Genomic DNA, 25,890 nt, shown 5'->3' with positions numbered 1-25,890 from the left:
TTTCTAAACACTTTGTTACATTTATGATAAAGTAGATAAAACACATTTATGTCAGCCTTGGCTCATAGTTCTTGTCTTTAAATGAACTTTGTCTGTGTGTGTTTCAGGTACTGCACTCTCAAAGACTGAATGAACCAGCATTGCAGCCATGGGTCACTGTGAGCATCACAGGGAAGGTTGAAGCCGCCCACTGCACCTGTATGGCCGGAGTCGTGGAGACCTGCAGCCATGTCGCTGCTCTTCTGTTTAATGTAGAAGCAACAGTGCGGATCTGTGGCACGAGGACTGTTACAGATGAACCTGCATACTGGGTTTTGCCTGGTAATATGACCAAGATACAGCCAGAGGTTGGCCATAAGATAGACTTCTCCTCTTCAGCTGCCCAAAAAAAGGCTCTTGATCAAAACATAAACAGACCATCCGTAGTGAAAGGTAAAAGGAGCCGTCCTCAGAAAAGAAAAATCCCACCTGCTACTGTGGAGGAGTTGTCACTGCTATAATGCCATAATGTTTTATCTAGGGGTCCAGATTTATGCCTGTAGTGCACTGCCATGTAAATAATTTGCATTTACTGAATATGTACTGACTGAGTACTACTGTTCAAAAATTCAATAAAGAAACAAACTAAGTTTTGCCTCTTTTTTTAAAAAATTAAAACCACTTTATAGAACATCACATCAGTTACAATGTAGAATCCATGTCATTTATAGTTTACAAAAGACAAAATGTTTACATAAAATCATGACAGTGTTTACATGATATCACCCACTACTAACATTATTTACTGTATCTTTTGAAAAAAAAAATACCGCTATTTATACAGCACAAGACTTAAGAATATTTAACAGGAGCAAGTTTCATTTTTCCCTGGTTTTACTACCACACTGTTCAACAAACGCAGCAAACCTTCACCATCTTATCCAGAAGGGTCACCTCTTCACCCTCACATGGAAGAAGTAATCTGATTGGCATGGTGGTATGTTTGAAGCAGGTCCCTTGTGTAGTGCTGGAACACAGTCACGATGTGTTTCATCCATTTCATAGGCTGGTTTGCTGCAATAATGCCAAATAATTAGCAACTCTATAAATAGAAGATACTTCTGCAAAATCACTCAGTAGGATGTTTGTTCTAATTTGCTATGACCTCAGAGCGCATCGAAAATAAAACTAATAGGCTATAAAGAGTGATACGAATATATTTAGAACTTACCGGAATGAAACCGTCTGGAGCACCAACAGATATTTGGAGATGGAAGAGAGCTGGATATCAGCTCGTCTCACAGCTGCTATCCAGGCTAGACGCCTTCGTTTGGTAACATCCGATACACGAGCTGCCTCATGTTGCTTCCAGGTTGGGAAAGAATGAAAAGACAAACCCTTTTCAAGCTTATTCTCTTGCCGGTCGTGCGATCGAACATTGCAGCGGATCACACAGCCTTCGCTCCCTTTTCGCTTGCGCTTTGTTTCAAGAGCTTTAGACCCCCAAAATGGTGGATCGGGCCAAAATCCTTTCCACGCCCACCCCCGTGACATCATGCTCCAAAGCCCTATTAATGAGTTGGACAGCTGTGCAGCTGAGAGTAGTATATAATTATCCTATAAATACCCCAAACCATACTGGATTTACATTTCACCTGTATCTATTCAAGGTCATGGATTATGAACCCATACACTCTGAGATTTTCCAACAGGCCTCAATGATGAGATTTGGGCTTCTCTGTTCATACCTGTTGTGTTAGGGTTGTGGAAGGGTTCATACTGAACCAACTTTGATTTTGAGGATAATGTTGGTGATGGTTAGTCTCAGAGTATACCCGAGCATCAACAGCTTCCAGAGTCTACAGTCACCTAAAAAGCCAAATTTGACTGGTTAAGAACAAACAAAGCTTGAGGGGTGAAGATAATGTAAGAATCATCAGCTGTGCTGGGACATGTCTGCTTACTGTAAATAGATTTGTCACCCTGCAGTGCAAAGCATAGACCCAAAATGCAAATTCAGGAGATTGAATTAATATTAACTACTACATTAATTAGTACATTATTTACATTAGTACATTATATTGTGTGACATACGTATGTCGGAATAACAAATAAGGCTGTATCAGCACGTTGGGAGTTTCTGATGGTAGCAACAGCGTTCCTGGACCTTGTTGCCACTTGTCTAAGCTCAGCCCATGATTCCGGCTTCCTGCTGGAGACTGGCCTAAGGCTGTTGAAGGAGAGGCATCTTGTCCCAGCTTGATGTCCCTTATTGGTGGCAGACTGTGGCTGCCTCTTCAGCTGTGGATCCTCATGTCTTACATCCATCCACAGACAGGCTTGTAATTAAATAACAACATGGGGCTCACAAAGCGATGTTTGTTTGTTTTTGGTTTTAATGAAGGTAACTTTCCTTCCCTTTAAATGTGAGATCCATACGCTCTTTGAAACAGTGTCTGTAGATCAAAGTCATATATTGAAAAAACACTACCAGGAATGTTTGACAACTAATGTAATATTCTTCTGGTGCATCAGAAGCTAGCGTTGTTCCTCTTAGCAGAAAAGAAACATCTTCTAGGCATTTTGCATGAGTTGCATAACCATCCACCACTCTCTGACATGGACTCTGACACTCCACTTTCACAAAGATGGCCTCATTATCTTAGAGCACTCTCTGATATGATGCAGTATTCATAGTTGAATCAATTACTACAAGCGTTCCACTCCCCGAGTCACGGAAACCAAACCAAATCACAATATTTCCACCATTCGCTGTCGGTATGAGGTCCATCTCCTTCTTCCCCTCTTTATCTACATCAAACACATCTCATTTGGCAAACTGTATTCTGGCATGCTTTCAGTGAAGGTCAAATTTGTGCTTGTTCTAATTGTAGAAGCAGGAATTCCAACACAGCCGCAAAGGCTACCTGCAGAGGCTTTAGGGTGAGATTTCTTTAGGGCTTTTGGGCCTGTATAGCTGACAGGAAATCAAACTACAGTTCAGAAAACTTGTATAGAAAACACTGGGGACAGTTTCAAAGCTCATTTGCAGGCCTGTGTTACTTACTGTGTTACTCATGGAGAAATTAGTAGTTTGAACCCTGCACCATTTGTTATTGTTTTTCTCACTGTAAAATAATTAATTTCACATATTTTACACAAAGCTTTCACCCATACTGGATTCTCTTCATTGTTAAATCTAGAAGTGAATTTAAAACCCTCGCACTCAGGTGCAGGCTTTCTTGTTCATTCTTGTGTTTCCTGCAGTATACAAAATAGAAAGGGAATAGAGTAGAATGAGAGGAACCTTCAGCTATCAGGCTCCTGTCCTGCACTAGGTTCTAGTTTAGGTTCAGGAGACAGACGCCCTGCATACTTTTAAGATTAGTTGATGCTGAACCATCTCAGCATAACAGGGCATAACGTCCCATGTTTCACTCCCCACTTCTTACTCCCTGTGAGTTTCCATGCCACTGCATGTTATTGACTCTTCTCTATTCTCTCCTGTAATTCAATTTTATGTATACAGCGCCAAATCACAACAGCAGTCAACCCAAGGCACTTTATTTTGTAAGGTAGAGACCCTACAATACGATTGAAAATCCTGTAGTTTGTGTTTTGTCTTGTTTGCTGTTCACAAGTTTGTTATGATACTATTTACTACTGTATATTATTGTACACTATCTTATATCTATTTCATCTGTTCCTCTGTCTCTCCTGCTGCTTTGAGCATGTACATGACAAAAGAATTTCCCTCGGGATAAATAAAGTTGTTCTTATTCTTATTATTCTTATTTACTGGCTTTCATTCCCCACTGGAACTACATAAATTATTACAGCAGGTAAAAATGATGCATTGTGCAATCAAAAACAAACCGTGTTTGGTGCAGTAGTTTGAGCGTTATGCAGACATTTGAGCTGTATAAATGAGGAGAATTCTCTCAGTGTTCTTTTTAAAAGAATGACTGGTTGTGGCTGTGGATGTACATGAAACTGTACACATCAGTCATCCAAAAAAGAAAAGCACAACTAAGGCCTTATAAAGAAAAATTAAAATGAAAAAAATATCGAGAAGTAATGCTCTTGGAGAAAGAGCCAACAGCACCATGGAGGATCAATCACAGAGAGCATGTCCTCTCTTAAAAATAGCCCCTTTGATGATTTCTGAGAGCAAATTATGGCTCATTGTTACATGTCATAGTTTAGAAATGTTAAGAAAAGTTAACCAACTATAAGTGTTTATGTTCAAATAACAGCAACATTTGTCCCTTAAAAAGGCAGAAATAATGAACTGATTACTGATTCATGTGTTCAGCTTCACTGTGGTATGATACACAGACATCATCACCAAGTATGTGATGTGAAAACACACACAAACAGGTGTAATTCTGCTGATGTTTTAATTAACACGCTCGCTTCTCTAGAGAGGCAGAGCCAGTCAGAGAGAAGTCTGGATATGCACTTCAGTTTATTTATTCCACTAAGATATACCAGTATTATGAGCAGCAGGACCTCATCACGAGCAGGCATACGTGCTTGTCTGCATGCTTGTCTCGGGGGCTTATTATTTTGGTGATATTTCAAAGCACCTTGCCTCTCATTTTGCTTTTTAAAAGAGACTCACAAGCATTTTGACTGGCTAAACAGAGCCATCTCACTAATACAGAAATAAGATAATACAGAAGGACCAGTGCACCATGGGAGATCAGAACAGTTTCTTCCTATCTTTTATGAGGACTGTCTCTGAGGCTTTCTGTTTACCTCCAGCTGCGTTTCTGCTTATGTGTGTACTGAACTGCACCATTTCTTTCCATGGCCTTCATCTTCTGTATGCTTTTATTTCTGGGTTATATAAAGGTAATATTGTTCAAGCTAAAAAAAACGATTAATTAAGCAAAGAAAGCTTTAAAATTCACACAGTATGTGATAAGATGTACAGAGTCAGCCCCTAACAAGAGCTTCGGCGTATGACTGAATGCACCAGTTGGCCAGGTGTCCCTGCTGTCCTTGGCCCACTGTTACACTCTCGCTGTCCTGTGACTAGCGAACACTTGTCTCTGGCAATTTTAGGGTTTATCGTAGCGATGACTGTCCTTATAAGGTGGTGATAAAGCTGACAGGTAAAAAATAGACTACATGTTAGTTTTGTTATCTGACCTCACTTGGAAGGCTTCACCTCCCCTCCCCGGCATCACAACTCATCAGCAAAACCTACAGTGCCTGAGTACAGAGGAGACAAGTCCTAAACCTCCTATCATAACACCTGACAAGCATGAGGTAAAACTGCAAATCGTGATGGGAAGATGTTTGTGGCAGAAAGGGCAGAAATGAATACAAATGAGATAATGTCGATAAAACAGATAAGAGTCAAGGCAGGTTCATCTTAAGGTCATGAACTAGCTGTGTTTTACAAAAAAGGAAACAAAATGCCATGCAACTGCACTGTGTATGTAAAAGTACACAATTTAGCACTACTTACCTCGACTCTGCTACATTTAGTTGACAGCTTCACTTACATGTAACTCTTAAAACAAAACTTTACATTAATATTAAGATGGTAGCACTGCACAAAACTGTGTTGTTATTTACACCGAGTGTGCATCTGCAACATAAAGTAAGTGACAACATAAAGAAAAGAAAAAAACTAAACACAATAACACGGTGGGTCACCATGTTCCCGCTGTAAAGCATCAGTGTATCTAAGTACTGATTCTCCAACTCTCTGAAACTATAAGATAAGATAAACCTTTATTAGGTACTCCCATATGTGGGAATTTTTTTTGGTCACAACATAAAGTGGACAGTACAAAGTTAAGAGCAGCAAAAATTGCTCGGAACTCCTCTCTCCACTCCATTCAACAATACAGCGGCTCCGGTCGCTCCCCTTCCCCGCAAAACTTCAACCTCCGATCTGCTACTAGAGGACGATCCCCTCCCAGTAAAAGTTCTCGGCAGAGCTCCACTCCGGATCGCCCTGAGGTGCGTCTCCAGCCCCGCGGAGCTTCCCGGAAACGCGATCGATCTCAGCGTTCATCTCCGAGGTCGCGCCGCCGTTCCCACGCTCCGGTGAGGTCTCCCGAAGCTTCTTTGCTGACGAAGATCTCTGACTGGACCGTGCCCCGTCTCCAACGAGTTCTGAAAGAGAGAGGCATCCGCTTTCGTCGATCCGACAACAAGGCTACATTATAATGTTTCTTCTTAACATCTCAGCGCTCCCGCTCTCATTCACCGAACAGAGTTAATTCTCTTCCGGGCACAAATGAAGCTAGCGCTTCCAATAACAACGCTTCCTCGCCAATGTTCCCTCTAATTTTTCATGTGTCTGAGCGAACACACAAACTCCCTGAGCGATCTCGTGGACCACTGTGAGCGACATCAGACGTGTGCACTGTGGTCACGCCAGCATCGAATCCATCCAAGTTACATGGTTTATTAAAATAATCAAATTACAGCATTTACATTTATGTTAGACTACTTTTAATTAACTGCTTTAGCCCACTTACAATGACAATTAAAAAAAATCTTGTTCATGACCTGTGTAGTATGTTAACACTATTGGAAGAAAAAATAACTTGAACTCCAATTTTGAAAACACAACTTTTTCTTGTATTATGAGTCTGTGGTCTAGGAGAGAGTCCTGTAACTCTGTCTGCAAAATACAGTATATAATGACCAATGTTGGGCAATTAATTATATAGTTACTTCTTCAAAAAAAGTAACTCAGTTTGGCAAACAACAAAGTTTTTTGCAGCTATTTATTTTTTTAATGCAGCCAAGGCGTTTTTAAATAAACATTTCAAACTATTTACAGAACAATCAGCTGTTCTGCATCAAATTTGATGCCACACAAATTATTTGTGCCTGTCACGGCGAGTAGAGTGAGCCGTGTAGAAATAGTAAGGAGGATCCAAACGCAGGCAGTCGTGAAGGTGATTTATTGAATACACGGCACAGGGAAGAAATGGCAAACGGAGACAAACTAAACTATACTGGAAACAGTACCCCCCCTCCAAGGGCTGGCTCCCGACAGCCCTAAACAAAAACAGCACAGCAAAACCAAGCGCCAGACCAGGGCGGGTGGAGGGGGTCAAGGAAGGAGGGTCTGAAAAAAAAAAAAAAAAAAAAAGAGCACAAGAGTCCAGAACACAGGAAAACAGATCAACAACAAAACCAAACTAGAGCTCTATAGGAGTCCACGAAAAGTTCAGGGGGTCGACCCGGAGGTCGACAGCACAAGAGCCAAAACAGTTCAGGGGGCCGGCCGTGCAGACAGCAACGATGGCGACGGGCAAACAGTTCTGGGGCCGACCGTGCACACGGCAACGGCGGCGGTGCAGACAAAACAAATCAGGAGGCCGGCCACTTGGAAGGCAGTGGCGGCCACTGAGCAGGTCCGGAGGACGACCGCGAAGCCGGCGGTGGCGAAGAACTCCCTCCGGAGGCCGACCTTGATGGCCATGACGCCCATCTAGAGGCCTGGAAAGCAGCCGGCAGAGGCGAGGCGGAACAGGACGAGCTGGGTCCCATGACGGTGTGGCAACCGCAGGACCAGACGAGGCAGAGGCAGATGAGGCAGAGGCAGACGAGGCGTGGATGAAGACACAGAGGCTGACGCTGCAGGCGTGGATGAGGCTGACGCTGCAGGTGTGGATGAAGACACTGCTGCGGAACCTGACGGCAGCGTGGCGGCTGCGGAACCTGACAGTGGCGATGCTGCAGGCTGTGATGCTGCAGGCAACGGTGTAGAAGTCGCAGGGGATGATTCAGCAGGTGACGACTGAACAGACTTCCCCGGACCGTCAGCTGACATGAGGATGTGCTGGCTGGGTCCTCCAGGACCCCCAGCAGACGAGGCGTGGTGCTGGACGGGCGACTCGGGCCCTCCAGCAGACGAGGCGTGGTGCTGGACGGGCGACTCGGGCCCTCCAGCAGACGAGGCGTGGTGCTGGACGGGCGACTCGGGCCCTCCAGCAGACGAGGCGTGGTGCTGGACGGGTTCTCCTGAACCCCCAGCTGACGAGACCTGAGGCTGGCTGGGTTCTCCCGAACCCCAGCTAATGAGACTTGAGGCTGGACGGGCTCCTGAGGCCCTCCAGCTGACTTGGCCTGAGGCTTGACGGGCTCCTCGGAGATAGGCGGCTGAATGGGTCCTTCTGACCCTCCAGCAGAGCACGGAGGCAGAAGGGCGAATTCACTGGAGCTCTCAGCAGGGGATGACGGCTGAGACTGCTCAGTAAAGTTCTCGGGCAAAAGTGCTGGAGCTGGTGGCTTAACCTCCAGGGGTCCAGAGTTGGCTGGCGACTGGCACCAAACCTCTGGGGAGGCCCTGGAGGGAGTTACTTTCTTGAAGATGACCAGCTTCTGAGAACCAGCTAAAGTTTGTATGAAGTGTGTTCCCTGCTCGTAATGAGACGGTGAGGATGATGACTGAATGAAAGAGTGGGTAGGCTGCTGAGCTAGTGGCGACTGAGCTATAGGTAGCGGAGACGATTGTAGTGGAGGCATAATAGGTGGTGGAGTGGCTGACTGAACTGCGGGCAGCGTGGCTGCTGACTGAACTGCGGGCAGCGTGGCTGCTGACTGAACTGCGGGCAGCGTGGCTGCTGACTGAACTGCGGGCAGCGTGGCTGCTGACTGAACTGCGGGCAGCGTGGCTGCTGACTGAACTGCTGGCAGCGTGGCTGCTGACTGAACTGCTGGCAGCGTGGCTGCTGACTGAACTGCTAACTGTACTGCTAACTGTGCTACAGGCCCCACATGGAATTGTGGTGAAGGTGTGGATGGGGGGGATATGGTCAGGAAAAACTGTTTCAGTGAAGTTAATTGCTTTGCCTGAAGGAACTGATGCAGACGAAAAAGCTCCCCTAACATATTCATTCCCTAAATTCATAATGCCAGGCTCAGTAACTCCAGGCTTGGAAACAACAGAGTGGAAACAGTCATTAACACAGAGCGTGGGCTCAGGAAAAACAGTCTTTGAAGAAGTGGCCATAGGAAAACCACTATTATCTTCAGTGGAAACACAGAAAATGGCCCCAGAATAAATTGTCCTTGTTTCTGAAAAAGCAGAAACAGTGTCGCTCTCACTCACCACTGCCGGTGGCTTACATGTCCCGACATCCGGCTGTGGGGTGCTGCGCCGACGGTGCGAACGTCGCTCTCTTTTCGGAGACGGCTCCGACAGGCCGGGTAATTCCTCGTCCGGCGGTTCGGACGGCACGTCCTCCGTGGAAGCGAGCGGGCGAGCGGTAGCGGCGGGGGGTGAAGGTGGAGTTCATGGAGAATGAAGTTTTGTACCAGCGGGTGCAGTGAGTCCAATAGCCAGGGATAACCGGAAATAAGCTGTTGTAGCCTGGCTTCCAGAGTGTAGAGAAACGCTTCTCCCTCATGCTCTAGCCACAGGTTGATTAATTTTGAAGCTGAGTCCGTTATGAGCTCTTGAAGCTCCGTGGGTGGGGGGAAGGCCGCTGGATCCATATCTGGCTGGTCCATATTGTCACGGCGAGTAGAGTGAGCCGTGTAGAAATAGTAAGGAGGATCCAAACGCAGGCAGTCATGAAGGTGTGAACTATACCGGAAACAACTAAACTAACAGAGCAGAAACCAGAACACGAACATGAAAGAGGGCGAGCAGTGGCGGACGACGGTTGATAGCAGAGATAAGACACAGAAGGAACACGGTGGATACACAGATGGACCAGCAACTACAATGACAGAAGACACGACTAAAATACACACAGAGAAACACAGGAAGATTACACACAGGTGGTGGACACAGCTGGGAGTAATTAGTGAGACGAGACAAGAGGTAAAACTGAACACATTCACAAGAGACGCAGCCCTTCACAATAAAACAGGAAACAAGACCTCACTACACAAAAATGCAGACTCGACACTGAGAGACAGACTGAAAATAACACATGGAACCTAAATGCTAAACATGAGACACAAATCCTGAAACACAAATAAACAGAAACATGGAACTCTAATAATAATCTATCATCATCATAATCATCACCACCACCACCAGTATACAGGAATAATCCATCATTCAAAACCAAAACATAACAACTCCAAAATGCTGGGTCGAACCGACCCAGAACCGTGACAGTGCCACTCTGAAAAAAAAATTCTGTCCACTGTGAGATAAAGGAGAACAACAGCCTGATACCTGCAGGCCTGACAACAGGAGATTGTAACACCTGTAACATTCAGCAGTCGCCTCATTGTTCTGACACACACAACAAAACTACTGACTACACTACACACTAACTACACAAGATCTGCACTAAACGTCGCAAATCTCTCACATCTCAAAACACCGCCGTCACTCCTAAAACTTCCCCGCGTTTCTTAACAACTAGATGCCACGTTGCGTATCATTTTTTGATTGGTCGGCATGGTACATTTTTCCACCAATAGGAAAGGGCGGGGTTTTCTTGGTTTCGTCAGTGCTTTCAAGCATTTTCCTTATAAAACGCCGTTTTTACCGTTTGTCCCACAGTAAATATAAACAACGATAGTATTCAGTAAGAAAACCACACATTGCATATATTTTTATCATAACTCTGGTTTTACGTGGCCTATCAACACAATTTAAAAACTGGTATAAAGTCCACACTTTTCCCGTCAATTGTTCCGTCTGTCCTGCTCACATCTCCAATGGTTGTACACGTTGTCATTAACATGGCTTCACTCCACATCAGCCACGCCGCTTTGCTAGCTAAAACACCGGTGTCGGCACATAAGGACGCTATCATAGCCTGTCAATGACGTTGATTGGCTGCGTATATACGAATGTGAATCGCATCATTGGCTGGACTATGGGATAAGGTGGCATCATTCTAATCCCATACAGGAGCAGCCAGTCACTTACTGACTAACACTGCAAAACAGAATTGTTAAAGTTTTAATTTAATTTCAATTCAGGTTAGATTTTTTTTGTGCGCAACGCAGATTTTCTGTGCGCAGAGACAATGCCAGGAGTGCGCAATTGCGCACATGCGCAGCTTAGAGGGAACATTGTTCCTCGCTCCTTTCAGCCTCACCCAGCCAGCTACAGCCGCAGCTCGCCACCACTCCGCATGCTCCCTCCTCAGCTGCTCCTCCCACTCAGCGTGACACTCGTCTAGGGTTGCCAGTTCTGCATGCCCCAATCCCCCCTTCGCAGCTCACCCCAACAAACCCTTTTGGCACCGAGTTGTCAGGCCCTAAGCCACATATTTCTCCATTGCTAAACTCTACCACCAACCTCGGCACCGGGATGCTAGGTTCTCAGCCACTCATTCCTCCTCTGTTAAACACCACAGCTAACACCTGCACAGCGTTGCCAGGTCCTCTCACCTCCGCTCCTTCCCACCGTATTTCAGCTAACATTCCTACAACCAGCCGTCCGACTGTTCCTCCCTCCTACCCAGCAGCCTTTCCTCCTCCCATCGGTGAAGTTCAGAGCTGCACCTGGCCTAGCCTTTTCGCCCAGGCTCTATTTCTCCAAGCTTACACCGCCCAGTTTTCACTGGCCACAGCAATTCCTCCTCCCAACCCCCCGGCCCCAGAGCCTTCTCCTGTATCTGCTAACCTTCACCAACTAATCATCGCTGGTAAATATGTAGATTTAGCTGAGCTCATTCTTCCTCCTCTCACGCAACCTGCTCTTCCTAGGGTGATCGATGGCCACGACGGTTCCATTATTATACATGGTGCGGCCCCTTCTCGGTCGAAAGAGCTCACCCCGGTCGAGTTTGCTCTAGCCTTCTCGTTATACAGAGACGTCCTCTGCACCGCTTTTCCCTCTCGAAGACAAGAGTTCGACTCCTATCTGACCATTATTCTCGACCTCACATTACAATTTGGCGGCAGTACCACATCCAGTTTGCTTCTCAGGCAGCTGCTCACCTTCAGCAGTTCAATCAGGGGCAGTCTCAATCAGGAAATCTACTGCCGCGTCTTTGCCGCCCGTTCGTCTCTCTTCTGCAAGTTGTGCAGCGCCCCGTCACATCCCGCTTCCGCCTGCATAGTCCCAGCCCAAAACGATCCACAGCCCTCCCGCTGTCCTTCTGTTCTCTCCCGCTTGACCCCAGCTCCCGTACCAGAACCTTCTAAACCCACAATCTCCACCCCCAGCATGCCTTTGCCTCACGGTTCAGACAGGCGGGGCAGGCCCATCATGCACCTCGGAGGCCGTACCATTTGCAATAACTTCAATGACTCCGGCTGTTCCTTGTCTCAATGCCGCTATCTTCACTGCTGCTCCTTTTGCGGCGGCGGCCATTCCCGCCCCGCATGCTAGCGGGCCGCACAATGCACCGCAGCGACAGAAAGTCTACAGCGGGGAAAAGCAGAGGAGGAGGTTTGTGCATTTACACACATAACAACTGGTGCACAAACACTAAGATCATCACCACAGTCTGCTCCCCGGACATAGAGGCAATGTCTGTCATGTGCAGACCTTTCTACTTGCCCAGAGAACTGCCTGCAGTGCTAATAACGGCAGTCTACACACCACCAGACGCTAATGCTAGCTCAGCCCTTGCATACCTGCACAACATGATCTCCGAACAGCAACGGACATACCCAAAGGGAGTACACATCATTGCAGGGGATTTCAACAGAGCATGCTTAAGAACTGTGCTGCCTAAATTTGTACAACATGTGAAATGCCCTACGAGAGGAAATAACACCTTGGATCATGTTTACTCAAATATTAAGCAAGCCTACAGATCTGTTCCCCTCCCCCACCTGAGCATGTCCGACCACCTCTCCCTACTCCTTGTCCCGGCATACACACCACTCAGGAAAAGGACAAAGCCCACCATCAGAACCATTAACACCATTTCTGAGGAAGCTCTCGCTCAATTGCAGGACTGTTTTGCTCTCACAGAGTGGAGTGTCTTTGAACAGGATGACCTAGAGACTCGCACAACTGCAGTGCTGGGTTACATCAAACACTGCATGGACACTGTCACCACGGAAAAGCGGGTCCGGGTCTACCCCAACCGTAAACCCTGGATGACAAGCAAGGTTCAGGCACTGTTAAAGGCATGCAACTCTGCATACAAATCTGGGGACCAGGACATGTACAGCAGAGCAAGAGCAGACCTTAAAAAAGGCATCAGAGCAGCAAAACTGGACTATTCAAACAAGCTATCAGATCACCTCTCTGATAACAACTCCAGGAAGGTATGGGAGAGCCTGAAACACATCACCAATTACAAAGCAAATGGGACAAATATAGATAATATGGACATCTCATTAGCGGAGGAACTTAACCACTTTTTTGCCCGCTTCGAGAAAACTGCAGTCACCCCCACCATGCACACCACCCTGCCCACAGCGCCCTCTGAGCACAGCCCCCACACATTTAGCCTCCAACAACATCAGGTCCGCAATGTGTTCAGAGCAGTAAATCAGAGGAAAGCTGCTGGCCCCGACGGAATACCTGGTAGAGTGCTCAAAGCCTGCGCCGACCAGCTGGCTCCTGTGTTCACCAGACTATTCAACCTCTCCCTGACACATGCCACTGTCCCTCACTGCCTGAAATCATCAACAGTAGTCCCAGTCCCCAAGTCCACCACCATCAGTAGCCTCAGTGACTACAGAGCCATTGCACTGACTCCAGTGGTTGCAAAGTGCTTTGAGAAGCTGGTCCTAAAACACATAAAGGACTGCCTCCCACCCAGCTTCGACCCCCACCAGTTTGCCTACAAGGCAAATAGGTCCACAGAGGATGCAATTTCCACTGCTCTCCACTCCGCTCACCTCGAGATCACCTCGAGAATCCTGGGACATCAGTAAGGATGCTCTTCGTTGATTTCAGCTCGGCCTTCAATACTATCATCCCAGACATTCTTATAGACAAGCTGGTAAACTTGGTACCCCCCCCTCCACACACACACACGTGCATGGATCAAAAACTTCCTCACAAACCGTTCACAGTCAGTCAAGGTTGGCAACCAGCGATCATCCACCCTGTCACTCAGCACTGGCTCACCACAGGGATGTGTGCTGAGTCCATTATTATACACCATCTACACCAGTGACTGCACCCCTACGCACCCCTGCAACATCATCATCAAATTTGCAGACGACACCACTCTGATGGGGCTCATCACCAACGATGATGACACTACAGGGATGAGGTCCAGCGACTGTCAGAATGGTGTAACTACAATAACCTCACCCTAAACACCAAGAAAACAAAGGAAGTGGTCATGGACTTCCGCAAAACAAGAACTGATCCCCCTCCCCTATCCATAAAAGGTGACTATGTGGAGAGGGTGTCCTCCTTTAAGTTCCTCGGCACCCACATATCCGAGGACCTATCCTGGTCCACAAACACATCAGCCCTAGTAAAGAAAGCCCAGCAGCGCCTCTATTTCTTGAGGGTTCTGAGATGGAACAGGCTGCAGACTGAACTCCCAGTGTCCTTCTACTGTGCCACTATCGAGAGTGTGCTGGTGCATGCCATCCCTGTGTGGTACGCTGGTTGCACAACAGCTGACAAGAAGAGACTACAGAGGGTCATCAGAACTGCAGAGAAGGTGATTGGCTGTCCACTCCCCTCCCTGGACTTAATTGCCAGCTTAAGATGTCTCTCCAGAGCCAGGGCAATTATAAAGGACCACCTCCATCCTAACCACCACCTCTTCAACATCCTGCCCTCTGGAAAAGGCTCAGATCCATCAGGTGCAAAACCAACAGACTAAAGAACAGCTTCTTCCCGTGGGCTGTCAGAACTCTTAATGCAAACTAAGAGTGTGTAAAGACTTCCCCAACACATCCACTCTGATACTGCTGTTGATCATCTATGTGCAATATCTCAGTCTTTCCATGTTCTGTGCAATATTTTTGGCTCATGTGCAATTATTTTGGTCCCAGTCTGTTTCAATGTTTCCTACACATACACCATGTGTATAGTTCCACTGACATATGTATACATATACACTGCTTTTTATTCTATTCTATTTATTTATTTTTATTTTTTCAGCCTTATTGTATATTGGTTTCTCTTCTTCTTATTTTAGCACCTTTGTGGTCCAGCTACCCAATTTCGCTGTGCAAGAAACTGCACAATGACAATAAAAAGCTCTAAGTCTAAGTCTAAGTCTACTTAAGAAATGATAAGAAAGGCTCAGGCTGTGTTGAAGAATAAAGGTTGTCATTCCAAACAGAGATGGACTGGTAACCCAGCAAACCGTCATTTTCCAGGTGGTCCAACACACTTTTGAGCTGATGGTGTGCACCAGCCATGCAAACACTGTCAGCAGCCCATTGGTTTATTTTCATTACTGACACTGGATTACCCAGTCAAATCTCTTAATGCGACTGCCCCCTCCCCTACTTTCTGTGCAATCACGCAACTTGTAGAAAACGTTTTGTTAGTGGCAAAAAGGTGGAGATGGCAATCTGAGACCTTGCTTCAATCACAAAAGCACTTTTTTCTATGTGCTATACAAGTGTTTCTATCCAAAATTCACACACATTTAAACTCTGATTGGTGCATTGGAGAGCAACTTGGGGTTAGTATCTTGCCCATTTGGCATGCAGACTGGAGCAACCTTCCGATCAGTAGGTGATCTGCTCTACCACCTGAGCTACAGGCACCCCTGGATGTCTGAAGATTTTTGCACAGTACTGAACCTGTCCCTGTAGCGCTTTGAGTACTCCGGGAGAGTAGAAAAGCACTATATAAGAATCAGTCCATTTACCATTTCCCTGTAAGTGTCTTGATGCGTGCTCATCTATCCAGGTAAGGAGATCCCAAAAAGTTGATTTTGTTCATCTGGATGTAGCGTTTTCAGTAGGAGAAACATTTTAATCACTCCTCCAAGTGATTTCTTCAGTCTCAGCTGACTGCAGGTTTCCGACTGGGCTGTGAGTTCAGTTTCTTGATCATTGATATGCAAATTGTCATGACCATTTATCCACAATTCTTTATAATGCTGGGGAAACCTGCAGTCAGCTGAGACTGTAGAAGTCGCTTGGATGAGTGACGAAAGAAGGTGTCCTACTCAGACCCATTGTCAGCAGCATAAACTCAGCCACTTACAACATTTCGAAACACCTTGCTACCATCCTAGCACCACTTGTGGGGAACACCCCACATCACATCAAGAACTCCACCGACTTCACTGACAAGGTCCAGAAACTTACCCTGGATTCAGATGAAACCATGGTGTCCTTTGATGTAGTCTCTCTCGTCACATGTATACCCACCACGGAGGCAGTGGAGACTGTTAGAAAATGACTACAAGAAGACAGCTCCTTGGAAGACAGGACTAGCTTCACCCCGATCAGACCTGCACACTGTTAGACCTCTGCCTTACCACTACATATTTCAAATACAACAAGGGTTTCTACAGACAAAAACAAGGCTGTGCCATGGGCTCCCCGATGTCACCTATTGTAGCCAACCTTTACATGGAGGAAGTGGAAAGAAACGCTCTTGGCTCTTTTAAAGGGAGAGTACCCAGTCACTGGTACAGATATGTAGACAACACTTGTCTGAATCTGGGACTCTCCACCATTTGACCCTAGAACTGAAGAAGCTTCTAGGATGAGAGGTGAAACGTCTTCAAGCAACTTAAAGAAGTCCAGACGCTTTTCTTTCCAAGCTCCTTAGATTACAAGAGGTTTTGCTACTACCCCATAGAATGTACATCTAATCTAGCTACTTTACTCTATCTTAGTCTAATAACTTAAATAAATGTGGCTTCAACCATATACTATATTTAAAATGAATTGTCACTGCTGTACCTACAATAAAATCTGAGTGTGTGATAGAGGGTACCTTTATTCCCACATCCTCTTCTTCTCAGTGAATGTGGAAAGCGTGCTCAGAAATTCATTAGTTTACCTGTTGGCTCAGCCCGTTGATTAATGACAGTAGAATGGGGGATAGAAAAATGACAGAGTGATGAAAATGAAGCTGTGGAAATCTAGTGGGTGAGCTGTTGTTGCGATCTATAGCTAATTTCATCCTCTGTAATGATTTTCAAACCTAACTCTTCAAGTAACCTGCCAGCCTCTAGGATTTAATACTACTGTCACTATATATCTTTCAATAGTACTAAAGTTCTGCGGTGCCTAAGGCCTGAAATCTGTGTTAAGCCTGCATTACTGTGTGTGGTGACTTAGGCTACGTTCATACTGCAGGTCTTAATGCTCAATTCTGATTTTTTGATCAAATCCGATTTTTTTGTCTGCTTGTTCACACTACAAATAAAATGCGACAGCAAACGCGCTCTAGTGTGAACGCTCAAAGCGGCCCGCATGCGCAAAAGAAGACGTCACACACAACTCGCTCTGTTTAGACCCAGAGCAAACAATATTGTTTGACTGATGGCTCTTAATATAAATACTTCGGACTTTACGTTTCCCAATTTTTGCTTTAAGTTATTTTGTTATTTACATAATAATGTAAATAACAAAATAATTATCCTTATTGCTGTTTTAGAGGAGCGGTGCTTCAAAGGATAGTTGCAGATTTCTGTCAGAATTTGCAGATTATACAGTACAAATAAAATGTTCACATTGTCTTCCCAACAGTTTCACTGACATCTACACTGGATGGCCAGGAAGCGTTCGCGATGTCTTCTCGGGCGCTTCTCCGGCGCTGATAATTGGCGTCTGTCTTGTGTCAGTGACGTAAAAGACGGATTTAATGCGACATGACCGTTCAAACAGCAGTCGCTTTCTAAAACATCGGATATGTATCGGATTCAGTACCACATACGAAAGTGACCCAGATCGGATTTGAAAATATCGGATTTGTGCCGTTCACACTGTCATACCATGATCGGATATGGGCCGCATAGGGTCAAAAAAATTGGATTTGATGCGCTTTCGCCTGCAGTGTGAACGTAGCCTTATTAACATTCTGTTGAATAACCACTTTAGCTGTGCAGCCTCTGAATATGGCCTTGATGTTATGTTTACCAGAAGTTTGTCACTCATCTGTAATTTGGAGCATTTTATCTCTGGTCACAAATGCCGTCTTTTTTATTTAGTTCTTCTGCAGGCTGCCTCCTGTTAAAGGTTTCCAAATGCTTGGGCTGATTTAATGAACAAGCTTGTAAATTCTCGTGTCTTTTAATGTTGCGTCTCACTGCAGTTGACCTTTAAAATATTGTGAAGTGCATCTGTCTGGCTTCAGTGCGCCACCTTTAAGACCCACTTTTCGTGTTCCCCTCTTACCTCAGTAAAAGGAAGGCATCCAGAGCGAAGACGTTTCCGAGCTGTTATCATCAGTTAAAACATTCGAGAAAATTACAGTCATTACAGTTGTTGATCATTTACCTCTTGTCTGTTATGGTAAAAGAAACAACACTTAATCACTTGCTATCAGCATGAACATAGCTAATTGATTACATTGGCTAATCCAAGATACGATTGTTTGTGGATTATTCTAAAACCTCCCAGTCTGGATTTTCATTTGGACTTTTCCTGCCTTTCAAGTTCAAATATTTTCTGCTGGGGAGAATTTAGTATGTGTGGAGTTTAGTTTGGAGTTTAGTTCTTTGGAGTGACTGTATCTCAGGAGGTAGAGCAGGTCATCTACTAACTGGAAGGCTGGTGGTGGTTGCTCCAGTCTACATGCCAAATACACTTGAGCAAGATATTGAACACTAAGATGCTTTCCAGTGCATCCATTAGAGTGAATGTTAGATAGAAAACACTTATGTAGAAATAGCATAGGAAAAAGGGCCTGTGTGAAAGTAAAATGGTAAATGGACTGGTTCTTATATAGCGCTTTTCTACTCTGAGCACTCAAAGCACTTTACACAACTTGCCTCATTCACCCATTCACACAAGCACTTTTTTCTGTGCTGTTCAACTGCTTTCCATCTAAGAATCACACAAATTCACATTCTGATGGATGCATCTGCAAGCAACTTGGGCTTAGGATCTTACCAGAGGATATTTGGCATGCAGACTGGAGCAAAGGTGGGATCGAACCACCAACCTTCCCATTAGTAGGTGACCTGCTCCACCTGAACTAATGACAAAGCCTAGACTTCAATATATAAAGGCAGCATTAGTTCAAAATACAACGGCATAAAGCTCCTTCCATGTTTCCTGTACCTTACAAGCAGATTTACACAAACTCAAAAGAAAAGAAGAACGGAACACAGGAAGTCAACTTTACAGGTCTGTTTCTTTCAAGAGCAATGTTTCAGACAATGACAGGGAGGCCTAATCAAAGCATCCACACAACCCAAGGAGCAGTTGGTACACAGGACCTATGTATCCAGCATCCAGTGAGATGTGGCATTCCACTGCCCCCTGCACAGTTCTCACTCCATTTTCACTTTGAGTGAAGTGAAAGTGGGTTATAAATCCGAACAACACAGAGTTTGCACTAATGCAGACTGATTAACCCCACACAAGAAGATTCTGCAACTGTTTTCGGATACTGAGGAAACTCCACACACTTACAAAAATGAGTTCTGATTGATTATTTCAAGACTGTCTGAGTAATAAGTGCCATAACAAATTGCAATTAAATAAACGATTGACAGAAACAAGGGCAAACAAAGCTTGCCACTGTATTTATTTGTACTCTACTCCTTAATTAAAAGACTGTTCAGTAGTCACAAGTGTAATTCCACATAGTTTAGACATAACACACAGACATTTAAGTAGATCTATGTGTTATATGTTAGGCATATTATTATGAGTATTACAATACCTATGGTGTATTTTCCTCTACATGCGAAGAAGTCGATGTGATGATTAGAAATCCCTCGAGTGTGCATGATTCCTTCATAGTAACATTTGTTAAGACTCATTTTAAATTGCACATCAATGTATATTGACTTTGATGTAATATGTTGAGTGTTCTCCCCTTTTATCATAGAGCATATGGCAACCCTTTAAAATTTTAACAGCATTTTTGCATTTGCACAATCAGACACTGATGTCTGGTATCTGATATCGATGTGACTGCTTTCTTCATTTGCTGTGATCATTAAAGTATTGAAGCTGTTGCTTGTACATTAGCATATATTCTCATGGGATTGAGCCTGAACATCAAACTAAACCCAAAGGTAAATTCAGAACAAACGAGGTTACATCCAACCATGTAAAATGACTCAGTCAAACAGAGCTAATCTGCCGTTATTCACTCCAATCAGGCTGTTGTGTGTGAGTAAAAGTAGCAAATGACTGTTTCATGCGGGCCACAAAGGGTAATCCATTAATTCCTCCTGCTACTTCCTGCTAGCATGTACTCTTTTCTCCATACAGTGGAGAAAATGGGAAGTAAATGGGGTATTATTAGATGTAGGAATTAATCTAGATGTCAGTGCTTCAACCAAGAAAGAAAAGTGGTACTATTTTAAAAAATTGAGCGATTCAGTCAATTTTCTGACAGAACACACCAAGAGAAGCCAGATCAAACATGAAATGTCCCTGTGGGTAACATTATGGACTGTGACTGACATATGATACAACTGAGTGGAAGTGACACGTCGAAGTGAAAATGAACAAACAGAGCAAATAAAGCCCCTCTCCATCATCACTGAGCACCTTGTTGAAAACATTATTAGCAGCACAGGAGGTGCACCTGACAAAAAGGCAGCGCATTACATTCGTAGTATTATAATCTGACCATTATTTAGCAATAAACTTTAAAAAATTGATCCGTTGATCAGTATTAGTTAAGTGCTGTATTCTGGTACGCATTGATTGTGTAGCTATAACAAACTCTAGTTAATACAGGGAGGGCAAGTACTGACAATATCGTAAAATAAACAATTTCTGCACCAATTGCATGTTTTTGACCCACAGTTTATTTATTTAGTCTTTAGTCTTTATTTAGCCGAATAAAGGGTAAACAAAATTCTCTTACCTAAGCTCCTAACCAATAAACAAGACAAAGGTTTCAACAAAAAAGGCTTCTTACTCATACACGACTGCTGTAGTGTTCAATCAATATCATGTATAAATATTCACAATTATCTATTTCCAAAAATACTGTGCTGGCAGTCACAGTATTAGGCACATCATTTAGCTCACACTACTCACCAAAGAAATTCAGATTAGAATTTTTACACACAAACACACAGAACTACTAGTTAAGTGCTGGCTGGTTGTTGGGTTTGGAGGAGACAAGGAGAGGAGTGAGGCAGCTGCCGGCTGCTGTTTATCCAGTTATCCAATACAGATGCAGGAATCTATTCAAATCAGCCACTCAGAAATCACCTTTCTCAGGTGACTGCTGAGAAAGGTGACTGCTGCTTTGTTTCTATGTTTGGGTCCTCCCATCAGACACATAATTCTGGATCATAACACACAAAAAAACATGAATGAAACAATAAGATTACCTTACACTGGGTTGAAACCCAAGTGGAAGAGGTGGGTCTTAAGAGCAGATTTAAAACAGGCATAATGTGAAATGGCAAAGACTTCCACAAGTTGCGAGAAGCCCCGTTCCCCCTGAGCCTCTTCTGTGTCCTCCACATATCCACGAGCTGCTGGTCAGCTGATCTTAGGCTACGTTCACACTGCAGGTCTTAATGTTCAATTCTGATTTTTTGATCAAATCCGATTTTTTTGTCTGCTTGTTCACACTACAAATAAAATGCGACAGCAAACGCGCTCTAGTGTGAACGCTCAAAGCGGCCCGCATGCGCAAAAGAAGATGTCACACACAACGCGCTCTGTTTAGACCCAGAGCAAACAATATTGTTTGACTGATGGCCCTTAATATAAAGACTTCGGACTTTACGTTTCCCAATTTTTGCTTTAAGTTATTTTGTTATTTACATAATAATGTAAATAACAAAATAATTATCCTTATTGCTGTTTTAGAGGAGCGGTGCTTCAAAAGATAGTTGCAGATTTCTGTCAGAATTTGCAGATTATACAGCACAAATAAAATGTTCACGTTGTCTTGCCAACAGTTTCACTGACATCTACACTGGATGGCCAGGAAGCGTTCGCAATGTCTTCTCGGGCGCTTCTCCGGCGCTGATAATTGGCGTCTGTCTTGTGTCAGTGACGTAAAAGACGGATTTAATGCGACATGACCGTTCAAACAGCAGTCGCTTTCTAAAACATCGGATATGTATCGGATTCAGTACCACATACGAAAGTGACCCAGATCGGATTTGAAAATATCGGATTTGTGCCGTTCACACTGTCATACCATGATCGGATATGGGCCGCATAGGGTCGAAAAAATCGGATTTGATGCGCTTTCGCCTGCAGTGTGAACGTAGCCTTAGAGACTGGGAATGGGGGTGCAAGTGGAGCAGCTAAGAAAGGTACTGCAGGGTAAAGCCATTTAGGGACTTAAAAACAAATCAAAGAATTTTAAAATGAATTCTAAAATTTACAGACAGCCAGTGCTGTGAAGAATAAACAGGAGTAATAAATAAGCTCTCTTCTGTGTTCCAGTTGTGCCATTTTACACCAGCAAGACAGGGAGAACTGGATAATACTAGCATACAAACCATTACAGTAGTCGAACTGAGTTGTGATAAAGGCACAAATTAAAGTGATCTTTGGACAGAATATTTATCTTTGCCAATCGCTGTCCATTTTAAAACACTGGTTTTTGACAGTAGGTTTTACATACTGTGCCAGAGATCCCATGTCCACAGGAGAAGAACTGTCCCATACGGTAAAAAAATACATTTTTCCTGGCCAAAATATATTTCAAATATATGGTAAATATATTTTGTATTTGTGATGCTCCACAAAAATATATTTTTGAAATTGAAAATATATTTCTTTCAAACCAAAATACATTTCAAAACATATTTTAGGGTGAAGAAAATACATTTCCAACCTTACAGTAGAATGTATATCAAAGTATCCTTTATTTAAAATGTATTTAGTGCAATAATGATGATAATGATAATAATACTAAAAGTAACATGCTTTATGCACATCTGCAAAAAACAGTTGGATTCAAACAAAACAGAGTCAAAGGTCTAGCAAGAATTAGGTTGTTTATTCATTTGCTTGCAGTATTTCACATTACACAATATTTCACTGTAATGTAGCGTTCATTGACTTTGAAATTATCTGTCAGTGATACAGTAAACAAGATACAACAACTGCTATGTACACTTTAGTTTTTGACAATATATACAGTGTAGTACTTAAATGAACACACTCCACTTTTTTTGGAAATAGGCTCATTCTCCATCTCCCTCAGAGTTAAAAATGCAGCGTCTTCTTTCTAGATCCGTACATTAATAGGACTCTGGAGCGTGATCTTACGGGATGGGGCGTAGCCAGGATTTTTGGTCGAGGCGCCATATTAGCAGGCCAAACAAATGCTTGCTGTGTGGTCGGTTGTAATGTTAGATTGCACTACCGGCAAAGGAATAAGCTTGAAAACAGGCTCTCTTTTCATTGTTTCCTCACCTGGAAGCATCATGAGGGAGCTTATATGTTGGATGTTACCAAAAGAAGGCGTCTAGCCTGGATAGCAGCTGCGAGACGAGCTGATATTCAGTTCTCTACCATCCACAGATATCTGTTGGTGTGCTTCAGTATTTTCATTCAGGTAAGTTCTAAATAAGTTCATATTATTCTTTATAGCCTGTTAGTTTTATTTTCAATGTGCTCTGAGATCATAGCACAAACTTAGAACAAACATGCAGAACTACCTTCTATTTATAGAGTTGCTAATTATTTGGCATTATTGCAGCAAACCAGCCTATGAAATGAAAGAAACAAATCCTGACTGGGTTCCAACACTACACATGGGGCACTACGAAATCCCTGCTTCAAACTACATGCTACATACCACCATACCAATCAGATTACTTCTTCCATGTGTAGGTAAAAAGGTGACCCTCCTGGATAAGATGGCAAAGGTTTGCTGCGTTTTGGTGAACATGTGCCCCAGTGTGGTAGTAAAACCAGGGAAAAATGCTCTTGTTAAATACTCTTAAGTCTTGTGCTGTTTATGTAGTGATAAGTTTTCAAAACAGACAGTAAATTACAGAATGCTAGTAGTGGGTGATATTATTTAAATGCTGTCATGATTTTATGTGAACATTTTGTCATTTGTAAACTATACATGACATTGATTCTACATTGTAACTGATTTGATGTTCTACAAAGTGCTTTTAATTAAAAATAGGCAAACATGTCTTTGTTTCTTTATTCAACTTTTGAACAGTGGTACTTAGTAAGTACATATTCAGTAAATGCAAATTATTTACATGGCCCCCTAAATTAAAACATTATGGGTTATTCAGAACAGAACTATGCTTGGAAAAATATTGTCCCATCAGTTGATCCAACTCCTCCACAGTAGGAGGTGGAACTTTTCTTTTCTGAGGACGGCTTCTTTTACCTGTCACAACGAATGGTCTGTTTATGTTTTGATCAAGAACCTTTTTTTGGGCAGCTGAAGAGGAGAAGTCTATCTTATGGCCAACCTCTGGCTGTATCTTGGTCATATTACCCAGCAAAACCCAGTATGCAGGTTCATCTGTAACAGTCCTTGTGCCACAGATCAACACTGTTGCTTCTACATTAAACAGAAGAGCAGCGACATGGCTGCAGGTCTCCACGACTCCGGCCATACAGGTGCAGTGGGCGGCTTCAACCTTCCCTGTGATGCTCACAATGACCTGTGGCTGTAATGCTGCAATTCAGTCTTTAAGAGTGCAGTACCTGAAACACACACAGACAAAGTTCATTTAAAGACAAGAGCTTTAATAAGCCAAGGCTGACACAAATGTGTTTTATCTACTTTCAAATCCATTTATCATAAATGTAACAAATAAAGTGTTTTTATGTATCCATCTATAGAACGCTGCATGTTATATTCTAAATCTGCCTGTTTCTTTTTAGAAACCTAGCAGCAAAAAATGAACCTAAAGTATGTAATGCAAGGATGTAATCACTTTCAAGAGGGAGAAAACATAATGTTCGACTTTAAGTGACAATTATGGACACCTAATATGATAAGGAGATTCTGCAGGTCATTAATCAATGTATAAAACTAAAACAGAATGTATTTTTAGTGACACAGGACACAAACAAGGAAGCAAGATGTGTAATTAGGATTATTTATAATAAATATGAATTAATTAGGGCAATTTCTTTAACCATAAAGAATAACTAAATCCTTCAGGACAATGTCACATCAGCGCACTGAACTCACTATGTTATCCCTCTAACAGAGCCTCCACATGTTCTCACTGTAATTTCCCCCTCATGAATGAATTTATGCTGCACTAATCTGAATGTTCGGGGGGAATCAAACGCATTTTACTCGCAGTACTCAAGCTGACTTACTTTTGTTTGAATGATGGCGTACTCACAACGTGGAGGCTTAAAAATAGCCAAATCTTGTACCCAGTCCTTGGTGACTTGGATGTGCGCCTCCAGAGATTTATAATTGCGAAATTGGTGCGCCGTGTATGCGCTGACTCCACAGACAAGGTACCAGAGTAGATCATGCTAAGTCAATAGCGGTTTGGTCTTCAGGGTTTCTACTCCACGGCCGTATTTCATACGGGTCCACATTTCAACAATCAAGTACCGTCTCTTTGCATCTGGACACAATCTGTCTCTATACCGTCATTTTTCTTTTGAGCTACGTTTCAGAATGGTTCGTAGCAATCTTGTTTTGATTCGTGACCAGCCAAGATGGTGCTGCGCTCCCACAATGCATTGCGGCATTACGTCAACTCCAAAGCCCTTTGCGTGCAGGAGAGTATGCGCATGCGCATTGCCATGGTGGTTTAAAAAATAAAGATATAATGAAAAGTAATTAATAAAAATTTAATATTTAAACATTCCCACAAATGTGCAATGAACGTGCACAAACACTGTTTATTAGTTGTTGCTGTTTCTTTCTTTGTTCCTTTTTTGTTTTTGAAAAATAACGACGTCTCTGAGGCGCGAATTCCGACAGTGAGAGGAACGGCCGGATAC

At 43.6% G+C, this 25,890-nt stretch overlaps 1 long non-coding RNA gene across 1 annotated transcript; it reads left to right on the top strand.

Annotated features, from left to right (window-relative positions):
• Positions 1 to 22,702: 22,702 nt before the first annotated feature.
• Positions 22,703 to 24,018, top strand: LOC112847778 (uncharacterized). Its single transcript, XR_003221562.1, has 2 exons — positions 22,703 to 23,500; positions 23,645 to 24,018. It is a non-coding gene; the product is annotated as an uncharacterized LOC112847778 (long non-coding RNA).
• The last annotated feature ends 1,872 nt before the right edge of the window (positions 24,019 to 25,890 follow it).

The sequence above is a fragment of the Oreochromis niloticus genome, linkage group LG9, assembly GCF_001858045.2.
Source record: "Oreochromis niloticus isolate F11D_XX linkage group LG9, O_niloticus_UMD_NMBU, whole genome shotgun sequence".
Lineage (NCBI taxonomy): Eukaryota > Metazoa > Chordata > Actinopteri > Cichliformes > Cichlidae > Oreochromis > Oreochromis niloticus.
The sequence above is the reverse complement of the archived record's forward strand: the minus strand, read 5'-3'. Positions and strand labels throughout refer to the sequence as shown.